Here is an 8,470-nt window from a genome sequence, read left to right as displayed (position 1 = left end):
CTACCTCTTTTAGCAATGTGGAATGTGTGGTAAAATTTCATAAAATAAGGAATAATGTAATAAACAAAATAAAAATCAACAATCGTCCCACCTTTAAAGACTGTGAATCACCATAATGAGCATTTTCTACTATAGCATTACAGATGTAGCACCCATACAAGGTCATTTCCACTCTTGCCAGTGTTCTCTCCTTTATATAAATTATAATTCAGAAAAAAATTATGAGGTTGTAATCTTATCATTGCATCATGTTATGTAGACATGAATAATTTATTTCCCATTTTTCTTAATTTTTATCTATTCTGTTATTTCGATTTGTATTTCAGTAAAAATGTATTTCAGTAAAATTTTGATTCTTAAGCTTAATCATTTGACTTTCTCAATCACTTCCTTTTGTGATAAATTTGTATATATGTGTGTGTTTGTGTGTAGTGTGTACAGTGTATATATATATATATATACATATACATATACATATATACATATGCAAGTAAATGGGCAAAAATCTTTATTATTTTTATTGCTTATCAAGAAGATTATCATTTAGACACTTAACACTAATGTCTTTCACCTCACAATCCACGGATTTTATATTTCCATTTTAACACTTTAGTATGTGTGTATGATTTTTCTACCAATGTAGCATAGTACATTTATAGAAGCACTAGAACTTATTTAAGCCTATAACTTATTGATAAATCTTGTTTTCCTGTTTCTCTGTTTTAAAGGCACAATTAATACTTCAAACTAGAGCCTCATAAACCCATGTATACTGCACACAAAATAGTCAATAGGAGAATTTTTCATGCTAATCTCTCAGTAAGCTTATGACTACACATATAAAGCCCTTACCCATATCAAATTCAAGTTACAATGCATTCAGATATATCTACACGTAGACACATTTGAGAATATATAGAATAAAGGCTGGTACACATGTTCAGACTGCGCTAAGCAAAGCCAAGGACACAGTTGGAAACTAGCATGAGATTGATTTTTTATTTTTACATTTGAAATAATTTATCATTTTGAAATTTGTGGTTTTATTTCTACCTTTGCATGTCACTTATTCTGAAAGGTAAAATGTAAATGTTTGTCTTTTTTACTAGCAAGAGTAAAATCTATAAATATTATTCAAGGAAAACAACTTGGTGCCAAATAATTAATCTAAGCCTTGTAATTCACTGCAATTGTAGTACTCGGATCTGTCAAAAGGCTTCCCAAATTCTTGAAAATGTGAACACTGTTAACAGAGCTAGGTAAATGCCTGAAATACCAATTGCCCATAAACAATTCGATACTATTTAAAATCCCCAAACCTGAGGAGTACTGAGCAGATTTTCTATAATTGCTGTCCCTGCCAGAGTATTTAACAGCACAGTCCTCTCCCCCAAAGACAAGATACAACATTTTGAAACTGATATTTATTGCATAGTTGAGAACACTCTGGCCAGATCACCAACTGTTTCTTACAATGTAGACAATATTCTTTCTAGGAAGAATATCCTCTATGCAATGATACTTCTCCTTTATTATTTTTGGACAAACTATTTTTCATATATGGGGGTTTAGAGGGTTGTACCTTTGATTGAAGTTTCTTCTTTATGTTCTGACCATCCTCTCTTCAGTTCAGATGTGAAGAAATGTATGAGAAAGCTCCCTTTACCACTGCAAGGTGATTACTAAATATCTAATAAATCTGTTGCTGTCTATCCATGTTCCTGTTCTGAACCATGCAGCTATAAAGCAAATGTGAATGACAGCTGAGTATTGACTAAAGAAGAGTAGCTAGAGGAGAAAAAATGTTCCATAAAAAGAGACCAAAATGTATAAAGAAGCTTATTATAATTTAAAATTGAAAAAATGTTCAAGTATAGAACATGTATCTTCAAATAGATAAAAGACATGTATCAAAGACAAAGGTCCTGAATGGTAGCACAAGAGGCTAAGAAAACTCTGACAAGTTTCATTGACTGTTCCGTGCAGTCCCCCTTCCTGCAAAGAGCTTTGGGAAGGGCCTGGAAGGTGGAGTCTATATTCCAAAGCTACAACTTTTAAAGTCATGGGTGAGAAGAGAATTTGGCATTGCTTTAGGCACAGTAGAGAACAGTTTGGCAACTCAGTAAATGTGTTGGTTTGCTGATTTCACAGTAGTTAGCTCCATGTCATGAAAGTTTGTCCCATACTTTACATCAGTGGAGCTGACACCAACACCGCTGAAGCACCAATCAATAGTAGGCCCAATGAACAGCTCTCATGTACTTCTAGAGGCCTTCCTGTGTGAACAGCACTGCTTATTGGGGGGAAAGACAGCATCTAAGCATGTATACAAGTTAATTATACATTTATAATAATTTTAAGAAGTATCTAAAGTCCCAGTAATGAACACATGAGGATGGTAACAGAAGGGTCATATACACAACTTCACACTCATTTGTCCATGATATATTTGAGCAACTTCATTGAATTAAAGGCTAGTTTTTAAAAACTGGAAAATATTTCTTTAAATTTGTGCTATTCAAAATACACAGCATATAAAGAAAGTTAAATTTAATCTGTAGGTTTAACATTTCCCCTATCCTTTATTCAAGGTTATGAAGTTGATAAAGCAGGAATTCAATCCCAGTTGTAACATGAGGTGATTTTCAAGCATACAATGCCCCTACCATGGAAAGTTAAATGATCAGATAGTTAAGAAAACATAAACAACAACAAGATATTGCATCAATTTCTTCTGCATGGCACAAGAGAGGAGAGCAACTTCAAAAGCATCTGTAATACTATACTATACTATTCAGTAAATTAATCAGGAAATAATACCTTCACTAAATTATGTGTGCTTTGATAGTTTGTTTCATTTTAACCTTGCATTCTTAAAATGTCTCAATAAAAATCTTTAACAGCTGGATTATAAAACTACTAAAATCCTAATAATTAAAGATAGTATGGCTCACTGCAGAATAGTTTTGAATATTTCTAGAGGTCGATCCCAAAGAATTTGTTTTCCAAATGTTTGTTTTCATTTGGCTGTTCTTTGCCACCTTTGCTTATCAGAATGATAGTATTGATCGCGATTAGACGTAAGCAGACCCTTCTTATAGCTTAGTACTCTAAGTGAAACTTAAAACTGAAATCTATTTAATTAGAAATAAATTTTAAAATGAAAAAAATCAATTAGGAGCAGAGACTAAGATTTCAAAAGTGATATAATATGATCAGGGCTAATTTTCAGATTTATCTTAAAGTGTCCATCTAAATAAGCCATACATTTATACTAGAAGTCCATGACTAGAACAGCGTAAAGATGAAGGAAATGTTTGTGATGATTCCAAGGGTGATTTCTGAGTATATTCTACAGCTTTTGAAGTTGAGGTGACTGCTCCCAATTAAATCTGATTACACTGAAGAAGCGGGTATAAGATAGGAAAGGGAGATCTGTGTCTGTGCAAGGGTATAAAGAACACATTTGCAATGTGGACAGCTCTATTCCTTCTCTGTTCACTCCTCAGTACTGCTAGAGATCTGTCCATCTACTGAGTGTGTGTGTGTGTGTGTGTGTGTATGTGAAGGGTCCTTGTTATTTTTTCTTCTCCCTTCAAATAGAACCGTTAGAAGTTAGTCTGTGATATATATATATATATATATATATATATATATATATATATAATATATAGTATACAATGTATATATACATTGTACAATACATATACATGTACAATACATGTACATGTACAATACATATACAATGTATATATATTGTATACAATGTATGCTATATATATATATATATATATATATATATATATATATACATTGACATATTTTTCTTCTCATACTTAAGCTTTTTGGAGTGAACAGGAATTTTTCCAATTATGAAATAAATAGAATTTAAAAATAGAAATTCCTCATCAAATGAAAAAGCACATAATGGAAAATAGCTTTCAATGCTTATTTATCTTGAGTCCTTAATCATAGAGCATTAACTCAGCATAAGCCTTTACTATACACTAAAGGTGGAGTGCTTTAGTTTTTGCATCACACACACACACACAAATGGAGGGGTCAGGGAGATGAAGAGGGGAAGGGAGGGAGGCAGGAATTACATATATTGTCTTTCTGATTTTATGAGCAATCTTATCTTCATGCTTCCTTAAACATGAAGCTGTTTCAAAAGCAACATACTGTGTCAAATGCATAATGATTATGTAATGTGATCAAATAGCCAGGACAACAGTACAGAACACATCTAAATCATTCCAAATAAGACCCTTTATACTTATTTGATCCTACAATATTCATCCAGTAGTGTTTGATGAACTAAGAAGCATCCATGATGGGAACATTAACTGGGCACCAATATGTGACATCTCAGTGAAAGTGGCATTACTGTGCTCCCTCGAAGACTGTTTTACATGATAAAACAAATCATGGAAAAAATGAGTCACCCAGTGTTACACTACTTCTTATAAAACTCCACCATGTCAAAAGAGAAATTAAAGCCGAATTCTCTGTACATAAGAAGATAAATTGTAAATTGCATCAAGTACCTAAGTATTAACCAATATACTTTATGGAGATAAAATAATTTTTCTTCTGGTTTGATGCTGCTACATCTGGTATGATGTAGTTTTAGCAATAAATCCAATGGTTGCACAGGTATGATAGAAATATCCTGTCTTTATATTCTATTCTTAGTTAATTTTTCTAAATTCCAAATTCATTGTGTATTTCAGGGTGACTACCAGTTTCAATTACTACCTGAGAACAAATCTTAGAAAATTTTACTTGCAGAGTAAAACATACCCAGACAAATATGAAGATACAGATAAAATGCCCCTTCCCAGAAACCTAGATAAGAAATTTAGAGATTCAGACTCATACAGAAAAGAATTGTCATTAGGCTTTACGCTGCATCCCAGCAACAGGTCCAGCCCAAAGAAGTTGAGAACATGGCTGATCCCCATAGCTACAGGCTTCAGACCTGCAGCAGCGCTGGGTGATCCCTCAAACATTAAGCCAAAAGCTCTTGAGGACTTAAATTTCAACCCCTCTCCCATTGTCTCTAGACTATCTGGCACAAACTCAGCTATAGGGATTTCATAGGAAAAGACTAATAAAGATTCAGACTCCAAGTCCTTGTCAAAATGAGAATAAACCTATAAACATAGTATTTAAGTCTGTACTAGACGAATACTGTGACCTCAAGATTCTACTCAGTTCTAGAAATAGGCTGATCCGTGATCCAGAAGGCTTCAGGCTTTGGGTCAGTACTTGAACCTCCAGCCAGACATCTGGTTTTCTATCATGGGCTGAGGATCCAAGGTTATCTGAATTCTAGGCAAGCCCCACAGATCTCAGTCTATGATTATCTTCATGCATTAAGTACCCCAAGTTACATCAGTGTCAAGGAACTCTATAGTGCCAGATTCCATACCACACCCGCACCGTGTGCTAGATTCAAGAATCTTCATATGAAGATGGGTACCAAAACAGCATCCACAATTCCAGGATTTTGGTTCACTACAGTTGAGCAAGGTCCACAAAGCCTTATATTATAAGTTATTTCCCACATACCTAAGATCCAGGCCTCGTTCCAAAAATCAAGCTCCATTTGATGCCAACACTCCCCACCTCCAAAACATTTTCTGGTCTTATGAAAATTCCCCACACTAGGGCCGTTCTAGTCCAAGGTTACTTCCATTAACCCCAGGCTGTAGACTAACACCAATAGGATGAGACTCCAAGAACACAACAGTGTATCAGCAGCTTCCAGGCCTCAAGATTCTAACTCTTTCCTTGAAGCATGGCAGTTTTGGCTCTAGCTTTAAATCATCTATAATGAGCCCTAGCCACATACGTGGATATAGCCTTAAGAACATTCATATACACCTAGACAGTAATCAGAGTAGATAAGCGTGTGAAAACTTATTCACCAGGTTTATCATAGAGGACTTTGGAATCTTATCTGCAGATAAACTCTGGGTCCATCTACATGCGCCCAGGCTTCAAACCTGTCTTCTAAGACACAGAAGTCAAGCTGGGCCTTGTTGGCATACTAGCAAAACCCTCTATCTCACTGAACAAGGGGAGAAGAAAATTCACTAAAGATTTCAGAAGTTTTCTATCCTTGCCAGTATGACCAATCTTTATAGCACTTTATAGAATCTTTAAAGCACTGCAAATGAGAGCTAGTCTAAAAATACATTAAAAATGTTTCTACTTCTTCCAATACACAATATTCATGGAAACATAATAGCTCAAAAAAAATAAATATCAGAATACTATTGTGCATTCCAAAGATACAGAGAATAATCAACTACACTAGGAGAGTGATTGTCACCACTGTCTCTGACTCTTAAAATCTTTCTGTCCCCTCTTTTTGAATGAACCTTGAATCTTGGGAAGAGAAAGTATAATATACATGTCCCATTTGTGGCTGGAAATTCCACAGCTTATTCTCTGCACCTTGATCTGCTTAAATGAGTCTCCATGTTACTCACCATCTATGACAAAAAGACCCTTCTCTGAATAGGATTGAAATGTACTAATTTATAGGTATAATAATCTTTAGTAATTTATTTAATACTATGTCCATTTAGAAAATTTCCTAAATTAGTAGTTGTAGGTGATTTCCTAGGGACTATGACCTATCTACCTTCAGGTTCTTCTACCATATAACAATGAAAGTCATAAGTTATTTTGTGTGGAAAGAGCCTTAAATCTAATCAGGAAGTGATGGTTATTCCTATGACATTTGTGCCACTATTGTAACTGAGAATATCTTGCCAGGCTGGTAGATATTGCAGTTCACAGGATTAACAGTTGGAAAAGATTTAGGATAACTTTTCTCTTCAGGTAGAAAGCTACCCAGTAGAAATGAAAATTCCTGGTCAGTACAGCTAGATTTCACCATGTTCTATTATTATGGTCTCCATGTGCTATGTGTATGGTACCTTCAAGAGAATGATTTTACCATCAAAATTTTGTCTGTTTGTTTGTTTGTGTGAGTGGTCAATAAGAGCATTATTAATAGTTCATAAAGTTGGAATATTGTAGGACATACTGAATGACAAATTCCAAAGATAGAATCCACAACTGGGAATTTTTTCCTTATAGTGTCTAGTAAGAGCTTTGTTGTCCTGTTTTAATGTAACTCCAGTTTAACTCTTTGGTGTGTCTGTGTGTGTGGGGGGGGTTCCATATGCTGTTTAAAAATGTCCTTTGCATTACTTAGCCTTCTAAGCATTCCCTCATCTACCTTGTCCTCTCATCCCTTCTTTTAATCTGTCTTCTCCATATTATCCTTAAACAGTTTATACCACTGCATTCTATTATATGTGTCCTCTCTTTAATCATTCACCCAATTGTTTTATCACTAACTTCTCAGCCTCTATGGTATTCCAAATGGAATACATGTAACAGAAGTTTCAAAGCTCACATTCACAGTGTTGTCCAGATACAATGTGGTAGGAGCACATAAGAACCCTTAAAGCAATCATATCAGTTTTGATAGCATGCATAAGACCAAGTAAGCTCAAGTCGCACAGAAAAACAGACATGAATAAGGAGGTATGCATGAAGTCCAAGTCTAGCTAAAGAGACTGACAGTTAATAGATAGTAAAAGAAGATAAGTCAGTTTTCTAAAGGTATTGACCTGATAAGAAGTCAACTGAGTTCCAGTGGAAGACTATATATTCAACAGTCTACTGATAGCACAAATTGGTGCAGTTTTCACAAATCAAGCAAAGACAAAATAGGACTCAGTGTAGGATGAACAGGAAAGGAGAATGGGTTTAGGAGGAGTTGGAAAAAGTCATTAAATACATATAAACAAACAGATTGAATGAGATTCTCAAAGAACTAACAATAAGTTCAGTGAAATGCAAGAATACAGAGACAACTAAGAAGAGTTGGGGAAAAAAGTGAATGAAACAAATAAATCCAATAAAGGAGGCAGAAGCCATAATTGTCAAGATTCAGAATTACCAAGATATATGTCTCTAAGTATGCATTTAAGAGTGCTGACTGCGATGTTTACCTGAGGTAAGACATTATTCTCTGAATGTGAGTAATACCAAGCCAAGTGGTGTGGTCTTGGGCTTAATATAAAAGAAACATAGTCTAATAATTGTATCACATGGCTTCCATCATGTCCTCCCTGCCATAAAAGGGTGCTCTCAATGTGTGACCCAAACAATCTCTAATTAAAAAAGAAATGCCTTTAAATTTCTTAATGTCCATTATTTTGTGGCAGTAATGAAAATAGGAACTAACACTTTGGTAATGTACACTTACATGTTTATTATTAAAAAGAGTAGGATTTTCATCAATAAATAGAATATAGAAATAGCATATAATGCAGCAACCTCATTTCTGGTCTACACAGAAAAAAAATTATATCTCAAAAGGGATCGATATGCTAATGTTCATTGCAACATTATTCTTTTTTTAAATTTGATATATTTTTTA

The sequence above is a fragment of the Apodemus sylvaticus genome, chromosome 16 (genome assembly GCF_947179515.1).
Source record: "Apodemus sylvaticus chromosome 16, mApoSyl1.1, whole genome shotgun sequence".
Taxonomy (NCBI): Eukaryota; Metazoa; Chordata; class Mammalia; order Rodentia; family Muridae; genus Apodemus; species Apodemus sylvaticus.
The sequence above is the reverse complement of the archived record's forward strand: the minus strand, read 5'-3'. Positions refer to the sequence as shown.